Here is a 9,544-nt window from a genome sequence, read left to right on the forward strand (position 1 = left end):
TGGGTAGGATGCAACAAAGGGAAAATGAGGTCAAACCCCGAAAATGCGGGTTTGACCCCATTTCTCATATGCATCAAGCCCCGGAGATGCACTCTGGGGCTTGGTTGCGGTGGGTAACGCCATCCTCCTGATGGCGCTACCCATTGAAGCCTATAGGCTTTTCTCCACCAATCGGATCCCTCCCAGCACCCCCTGCGGCACGTGCAGCTTGACGCTGGAGGGGCTTCTGGGTCATAAACCCGGAAGTCCCTCCATCGCAAAGGGCTGCTCTTACCGACAGAGGGGTCCTTTGCGGTGATCCTCATGCATACCAGCGTTACCAACGCTGGCATGCATGAGTCATGCATCCCGCCCAATATACTATATTTTGGGCAATCTTGTCATCAGCAATGGATCGCCATGACCATCGTATAGTGTGTACTCCCAAATCATTTGATGAATTGCCAGTGGTTGCGTCATCCCATCTTATGTGCTGCATGTCAGATGGGGCAATGCGATGTACAGATGCAGTAACTTTACCCCTGTAACTTTATATTGTCATCGTACTGCAGATTGTGTAGTGGGTACACAGACATGACCCATAATGTCATGGTATCAGACTGTCGGTAGAACGATGCGTCATTCAAGTTTGTACCCAACTTAAAACTCTCACCTACTGTATGTGTAACTACACAAGATCAGTAGGTTAGACTGCTCCAAATACAACACACACAAAAAAGCCGGTGATGTTGCGCATATATATTATATATACACACACACACACACACGTATATATATACACATATATGTGTGTGTATATCTGTATTCTACCCATAATTATCTTTGAAGGTGCCTATCCAGGATCACAAATGTACCATTAAATTAAAACACATCTTTTTAGCTCCCAAAATGACAGCATAACCATAGCCATTGCAGGATGTAGCAATAGGTCTAATCATGACCCTTTACTTACAAGCACAGCAAGCCTGGACTTTTGTCCCCTAATAAAAAAAATAAATAAAAAATAATAGATAGAAAAAAAAAAAAGGCACAATGCTAACAGATTAGACGTAACTTGTGTGTGGAAGTCGATTTACATAGAGAAATTCATAGTAAATTACAGCTCTTTAATAAACCATTAGCATATACAATATAGCATACAGCAATGTCATGTATTCAATAAAAGATTCATATTGCACTTCCTGTAGATATAAAATTCATTGATATAAAAGAGACAATTGTGTAGTAAAATTAGAATATTATTTCTTTAAGACAGTAAATGAATATAAATTAAAAATATCAGTATATGAGTTTTAGCTCCAATATATCCATTAACCAGATAGCTGCAATAATTAATTATATACTAAAATATTTATAAGACTAAATGCAAAATAAATATCAGATACTCAATACTTACATAAATGTTTCTTCTAGATGTTAGAGCAGCATTTCCTATCACAGCCCTATCTGCCAAAAGATATTTCCTGTCTGTTCAAAACTGCATGCATACACCTCTAGCAGCACCTGACAATACCTGTGTAATTAAAGGCACAGACAGGGTTTTCACTTTGAGATTCCAGAATTCCCTGCTGTGACCTGTTTTTCTTGTCTTCCTGGTCAAAAAGCTTAAAATTCCCTGTTTTTTCCTCTGTGCATTGTTTATGGTTGTTAAAACCCTGGGGTAGATATTTGTAACCCTAAATGTAACCTCAAAGCTGAAAAAAGGTCGTGGTGTGAGTTCCTTGTTTTGCAGTCTGCAAATAAACTACTACAGTGAGACTGCTGAATGTAATCTTGCCACTCCCCTCCCTCCGTCCCCTCTCGTCTCCATTCCCTTCCCTCTCATCCCCCTCCCCTCTCGTCTCCATCGCCTCCTCCCCATACTGTGAATGAGAGACTGGTTTGCAATGCTTTGATCTACAGATCAGACCAGCATATCAAAGCTTGATGTGAGATATATATCACCAACCAATCAGCTTCTAACTTACATTTTGCAGGTTGTGGTTAAGAAACAATAGTTTGGAGCTGATTGGTTGGTGATATATATTTCACAATTTTATCTCACATCAAGCTTTGATACATATGCCCTAACACTCTTGAAATACCAGAATTAAGTGAATTTAATATCAAGTACACAGATTTTTGTACACCTGACGTTTTATTTGATAATACAATTGTAAATGTATAAGACTTTCTGTGGCAGTAACGTGCTTGTCAGTACATTTATGGAAACAGATAACTGTTAGGTGTTTGAAAATCCCACTCACATAAGAAGAGTTTATTTTTAAGTGCAAACAGCGTACTGTAGGTTCATTATCCAAAATATGAGATACAGTATATATATGTATTATTATGGCAGCAATGCTGGATGTCTCTACGGTAAAATGTACCAAAAAATATGTCACAAGATAGGTGATGTATTGTAACAACATAGTGCTGAGGTGATATGGACTGAGGGCCTAATTCAGACCCGCTCGCGAGCGAAGGACGCTCGCAAGCGGGTCGATGGTGCCCGAAAGCGCATGCGCACAACGGAGGGAGCTCCGTCGTGCACATGCGCGAGACCCGGCGAGCGACGAGGAATCCGTCGCTCGGGGTCTCGCACCAAAGGGGGCGTGCTGTCGATGGTGAGTGACAGCACGGCCCCTTTGGTGGGCGTGCCGGGGGCGTGGCTGCCAGACGGAGGCGTTCCCATGGGAACGCCTACCGTCTGGGTCCGGCCCCACTGACATCAGTAGTGATGTCAGTGGGAGTGATTTTGGCTCTGATAGAGCCAAAATCACTCCAGGGCTTGCGGCAGCGAGACCCAGTGGCAAACGCAGGATTTCTAGAGGGGGGTTTCCAAATGCTTGATTTTAGAGTGAGTGTGGCCAGTCCAAGAAGAGGGCATAATTACCACGTATCCAGCTTTAATATGCGTCATACAAAGTGTATTGTGTGTGATAATTCCAGCATATACAGGACCAGAGATCACAGTAAGCAATCAAATGCGACAGTAGGGCCATCCTGCCTGACCTGAATGTTTGTTTTTATTTTAGATGTGGGCACCATTCCAGGGCATGGGAGCAAGCCCGTGGGTCTGGGTGAGCAGCACAATAACCTACGGTAGCACTGTACTGGACATATATGTAAATATTGGACTCTACAGCAGTGCATCCCTAACGGTGCATGCTTTCCAAATCCCCTAATTGGTGCACAGGTGTATTTATTACTGGCTGATACATGTTAAAAGATTCATAGGTGGTGCTATTTATTTAATTTATGATACTGAAAAGAACATGCAGCGCTAGTAAAATTCCATTATATTACTATTCATGGTGTGGGCTGGGGAGGGGGGTTTCCAGGCAGACGGAAACCCCCCCTGCGTTTGCCTATGGCGAGACCCTACCGCAGGGTCTCGTCGCAAGCCCGATGGTCGCGATGGTCTTGACCATCGCGACCATCATCATGGACGCTCGCTCCAAGAAGCCGCTCCATTTGTAGGGAGGAGGGCCCTGATTCAGAGAGAGCGCTCTGGTCAGAGCGTTCGGCTCTGAATCAGGCCCTGACTTCATTGTGCACATTTATCATTTAAAATTTGTGGTGTATTTCCCCCCTCTCAAAAAATACACACACATTTTCGGGAGATACCCACAAAAATCGCGCCCAGATTACATTGCAAATGCGATCATTAATAAACGGGCTTAGATATGTTGAATCTCATTCTGGACTGACGGTGCATGCGCGAAGATGTCAGGAGGCGGTGGAAAAACTGGTAAGTCACCTAGTAGATGCCCATAATTAGAGCCGTAACTAGACATTTTGGTGCTTTGTGCCAGAAAAAGCATTGGTGCCCCCCCTGCCCATATTTTAAATAGGGACAGCACGCCCCCAAAAAAGGGGAGTGATCCCACAATAGTACCCCCAATTCAAATTACACTTTACAGTAGTGCAACCTTATTCACATTACACCGCACAGTAGTGTCCCTTATTCACATTATGCCACCCAGTAGATCCCCTTATACCCTACAGTAGAGTCCCTTACACATTATGCCACACAGCAGAGCCCTTTATACACATTATACCACACAGTAGTGTCTGTGCACATTATGCCACAGTATTGGCTCGTGACCTCTCTCTCTCCCTCCCTGGGACTTCTGAGCCTGTGTAGTCCAGGAAGAAGATTTGATAGCTGGCTAGTAACCAAGGAGCCCGCTTAAAGTGGACCCTTTTGATTGGCTGCCCTGGGTTGTGTGGCAGAGGGCCCATGGGGCAGGTTTGTACTAGGGGCCCCTTACCAATGATACATGAGCCAGGAGGCTGACTAAAGTTAGAGGTGAGAGCATAAGAGGAGGACCTACTGAAGGTAGGATGATGATTGCTGGACAGCAGAGTTGAGCGCCCAATTACCCCAGTGGGGACACCACTGCAGACTCAGCATCCGCTGTCTAGAGGGACTTACCGTAGGGGGTACTTGTGCTGCTGTGGTACAAATTCCCAGAGTCCAGCTGTCTACCTCTCCCTTGCTGTGAGAAAACCCTGTGCTGCTATAGGGGCAATTGCCGACTGGGACCCAGACCCCCTGCTACTCCGTGGACCTTGTGTGACTGGCCATCTGGAGAAGGAGCTTACCTGCTAGCTGGAGGACTCCTGGAGCTGGGGAGTTGCCCCACTGGTGCCTGCTGTGATGGACTGCTGCTGATTGAAGACTGCCGAACTGGAGCAGGAACCGGAACACCACGTATGTCATTGCCGAGTGTTGGATGAAGAGGACCGCTGGACAGCGCGGGCATCAAAGAAGACAGCCCCAGAAGAGGAGAGCCGAAGGGCTTATTACGCTGGGAGACAGATGCTTGTTGGGAGGGTGCCGCTGCTGAAGAGGACACCGCTGGGGAGTGATGCAGAAGAGTGCGGTGCTGACCGGACCTGCCCAGGATTACTGCTGTTGCCGCTGATGACGTCAGGACACTAGGAGAAGGCCCGGACCGTTAGGACACAAAGGAGCCAGCCTACGGGACGCCATTTAGGAGGAACACGCCTGAATCTGCTCTAAAATTGGGTACCCCACTAGTCTGCGGCCCTTCTGCAGGAGACAGTCACCGGCACCGCCCGCTCCAATATATATTAATAGCGGTGCATCTGGCAGTGAACGGGCTGGGCACACCACTACTAATATGCACTGCAGTGGGCTCTAGGCAGTGAGGGCACTTACAGTTTTGTGGTGGTGGCGGCAAGTTCTGCCCACAGGGCACCGTCTGCACCACCCTAGTTACGGCCCTGCCCATAATGCTTCACCATAATGCTTGCTAGGTGGCAATGTGATTAAAAGAAGACTAAGGGGTCTATTCAGCAAGAGTGATGATGTTGCCCAGAATATTATCGGGCAACATCATCACGAGTTTTTATCAATTATGATAATTTATTGCTGCTATTCAGCAATATTTTTTGCAGTGACAGCAGTTTCGGTAACACGCTGTCCCTGTAATGTCACAGAAGGCATTGTTTTCAGGGTTCCAAAAACAAAACCTTTCTGTTTGTTTTTCTGTGCATGCTCAGTCATGCGTTCGGGAATAGTCTCCATCCCTTAAATAGAATTGCACATAAATATAAATGTATACAGACTAGTATAAAGCCTGTATACACATGTCAATCTATTTAGGCAGGTCTGACATGCTCTAGCTGGACTAAAGGTGCATACACACGAGACAATATCTTTGAACGATATGAACGATAACGATATTGTTCAACAATATATCATTCATATCGTTCCGTGTGTATGCAGTGAACGAACAACGATGCGCGCTCCCCCTGGACAATAACGATATCGTCCATGCATGCAGGCCAACCTGGACAATATTGTTAATTTTCCATATAGGAGAATGATCGTTGGTCATTGATAATGGGGGTCACTCAGACCCACTCGCGAGCGGCAGTACGCTCGCAAGTGGGTCGATGGTCCCCACTGCGCATGCACACGACGGAGGGAGCTCCGTCGTGCGCATGCGCGAGACCCGGCGAGCGAAGGACTTTCCATCGCTCCGGGTCTCGCACCAAAGGGGGCATGCTGTCGATGGCGATTGACAGCATGCCCCCTTTGGTGGGCGTGCCGGGGGCGTGCCTGCCAGACGGAGGCGTTCCTATGGGAACGCCTACCGTCTGAAGCCGGCCCCACTGACATCACTGACATCACTAGTGTAAAATCAATGGGCAGCATTGGTTTCCTCCTGCACCTCACACCTCCTTGAAGAAGGCACCTGTGCCGAAACGCGTTGAAGACCCTCACATCAAACCCGACACAGATCCAGGCTGACCTCTACTAAAGATCCCCATCCCCACCAGGGACCACCAGTGCAGAAAGCTCTCAACCCACCCGCCTGCTGGTCCGCACCGCTCACACCTCCAGTGACCGGCTTCACCCCGGACCAGCCTCTCTCCCCCCCTGCTCCCAGGCGTGCTCAGCAACTCACTCCTGGTCAGGGGTGTGTCCACCGTCGATCCCCATTTCCACGAAGGACCGTCAGTGTTAAGAGCATCCCGCACATCCGGCCGCAAGTCCGCCCAGCCAACATCGCCAGTGACCAGCTCCATCCCGGTCACACTTTCCACATCCCCCCTCCTCCCTGGCTTTTTTTGAATCAGTATCCCGGGCAAACCACCCCCCAGGGGTGGTCCCAGCACACATGCTGCAACCCAGCCTCCCAGCGGCTCACCCATCCACACCTCTGGCTCCACACCCCCAGCGGCACGACCAAGAGCCAACTTCAGCTGCATACTCCGGTCGCTGACCTCCGCAGACCAATCAGAACAGCCGTGCACCTGCAGCACACCAGCAACACGCTGATCCAGCTCACCAACAAACCTGCAGCTTCCAACCTATCTGCAACGGCCGCAACGCCGACCTACATCACCATAACCAAATACCTAACGGTAGGTAAGTACTGCCAAGACTCACACCAACACGCGGGACGCCGCACAGGTGTTCCAACCCACTCTGCAAATCCCCCCACCCCACGAGACTTCCTAGACTGTCGACCATAGGTCCAGCAGGAGTGACGTGCAAGGTAACTGAACCGCACGGGAAGGAGCCCCTGAACCCCACCCACCTGCCCGGGATCTTAACAGAGCAGCATTGTGACTACTCAAAAAAAGATTTTGCCCCAAATTACTGTGTCTCGCTGGCCTCATTTTGATCCTATTTCATTCCACTTTTCACATTACTCCAAACTACACTCCATACCCAATCACACCCTCCTTCTCACTCCCAAAACACCACCACCACCAGAATAAACATTCTAATTAACACCACTCACAAACACACACAAGTCATCACCATCACCACTACTAGCACCTTACCCCCCCTACCCCCATACGTTTTCAGTGCGGGAAAGGTACTCCCACACAGAGGTGCAGCACCCCGAAACCACGACACACCACCCCCTGGTCACCGAGAGCGCAGTTCTACCGCCCATCTTCATACTTCCTCCTGCACCTACACGTTCCCACGGAATGGATACTAGCATTGGAATACAGCAGGGCTCTAACAGGGTTTGACAGTGCCCTGTGCTGGCCTCGCCCCCTTTGTGTCTGACATCATGATGTCGCACATAGGGGACGGGGCCAGGCCCGCCAAGAGCCGTGGCGGGCCGGGTTAACAGGGGGCGTGGCATAATTGCAGGAGGCATGGCCACGCCCCCTTCCCGGGAAAAAAAAGCTTTGCGGCGCCGCAAAACGGTGCTGCGCGCTGGGGAGTGGGGGCGCTCTGAGCCCCCTCAGCCCTGCTCAAAGCCAGGGGGGGGGCGCGATCAGTGTGATTGCTCCCCCCCACAGGCATAGGAGACTGATGTCCACTGCTGCTCAGCACACACTCAAGAATCCCGGGCCCTGGTAATCTGAACCCGCTCCCCCCCCCTCTCGGTGCCCCTGGATGGGGCCACCAGCACCCGGAAGTGCAGCACTGCCTGGAGCATCTTCAAGCCATACACACAGCAGGGTGCCTGCCTGTAGAGTGCAAAAGACGCAACAGGCAACATTGCTGCAGTGATATTCAGGAACCCTGATAGCCAGAAGTAAGGGCTGGGAAGCAATGACAGACCTACCCACAGAACCCTGTGCTCTGTGTGGCATTACCCCTAGTTACGGCCCTGGTACAAAGTAGTAAAACAGGCTCCTGAGGCTGTCCACAACTACAGCCACTTTGTTTGCAACTCAGAATCAGCCCCATAAGGTGCATAGAATGAGTGCATCACTCATCAGAACTATATAGGGAACTATATAGGGAGCTTGTATCATTTATAATACATAATGTGGAAATTCATACTGTTAAAATACATGGGGGTTTTGTAATAAGATCACTCTATTATATAACCCAAAAAGCTAACACAATACATGTATACTTGGTTATTTGATATATATTGACAGTATATAGGATTTTCTGTTCATTTACTCACTTATAAAGTAGATATGAGCAGTTTGGTTTTCCTCGGTTATGTTCCGATCTCAAAAAGGCATCTTATTAGTAGGGGTGTGCACCGGCCACTTTTCGTGTCTTGTGTTTTGGTTTTGAATCTGGATCTTTCTTCGTGTTTTGGATCTGGATTTTGCTCAAACCACCCTTCCGTGTTTTGGGTTCTGGGATTTGTGTTTTGGATCTGTATTTTTTTTAAAAAAAGCATAAAAACAGCTAAAATCACAGAATTTGTGGGTTTTTCTGCTCCTATGCTATTATTAACCTCAATAACATTAATTACCACTCGTTTTCAGTCTATTCTGAACACCTCACACCTCACAATATTGTTTTTAGTCCAAAAGGTTGGACCGAGGTAGCTGGATGACTATGCTAAGCGACACGAGTGGGTGGCACAAACATGTGGCCCATCTAGGAGTGACACTGCAGTGGCAGACAGGATGGCAGTTTGAAAAACTAGGCCCCAAACAGTACATAATGCAAAGAAAAAAAGAGGTGCAAGATGGAATTATCCTTGGGCCCTCCCACCCACCCTTATGTTATATAAACAGGACATGCACACTTTAACAAACCAATCATTTCAGCGCCAGGGTCTGCCACACGACTGTGGCTGAAATGATTGGTTCGTTTGGGCCCCCACAAAACAAGCTGGCAATTAATGTGTCCCTGCACAAACTGGCTCTACGGCGGCAAGATGTTGTCCTCATCCACCGATTCTTCACCCTCTTCAGTGATGTGTACATCCTCATCCTCACAGAGTATTAATTCGTCCCAGCTGGAATCCACCACCACAGGTCCCTCTGTATGTTCTGGAGGCTGGTCTCCCTGGACGAGTTGATAATTCATTTTTATGAACATCAGCTTCTCCACATTTTGTGGAAGCAACCTCCTACGCCTTTCACTGACAAGGTTCCCGGCTGCACTAAACACTCTTTCGGAGTACACACTGGAGGGGGGGCAACTCAGATAAAATAGAGCCAGTTTTTACAGGGGCCTCCAAATTGCCTCTTTTTCCTGCCAGTACAGGTACGGACTGTCTGACATGCCTACTTGGATGCTGTCACCAATGTAATCCTCCACCATTCTGTCAGTGGTGACAGTGGGCCTGATTCACAGCCGGAT

The 9,544-nt window shown here is 48.4% G+C and overlaps 1 protein-coding gene across 2 annotated transcripts in view; it reads right to left on the bottom strand.

Moving 5' to 3' along the window:
- The window catches only part of PRXL2A (peroxiredoxin like 2A), a 42,046-nt gene extending 33,403 nt beyond the window's left edge, over positions 1–8,643 (bottom strand). The window contains exon 1 of one of the 2 annotated variants that reach the window (XM_088463031.1): positions 8,406–8,643. The gene's annotated coding sequence lies outside the window, so the exon portion shown is untranslated. Of the gene's footprint in view, positions 1–1,396; positions 1,768–8,405 lie in introns of those variants that run through there. The other variant, XM_088463030.1, reaches the window with a different exon arrangement.
- Positions 8,644–9,544: the final 901 nt, after the last annotated feature.

Source organism: Taudactylus pleione, unplaced genomic scaffold, assembly GCF_031769625.1.
Source record: "Taudactylus pleione unplaced genomic scaffold, aTauple2 ptg001314l, whole genome shotgun sequence".
Classification (NCBI taxonomy): domain Eukaryota; kingdom Metazoa; phylum Chordata; class Amphibia; order Anura; family Myobatrachidae; genus Taudactylus; species Taudactylus pleione.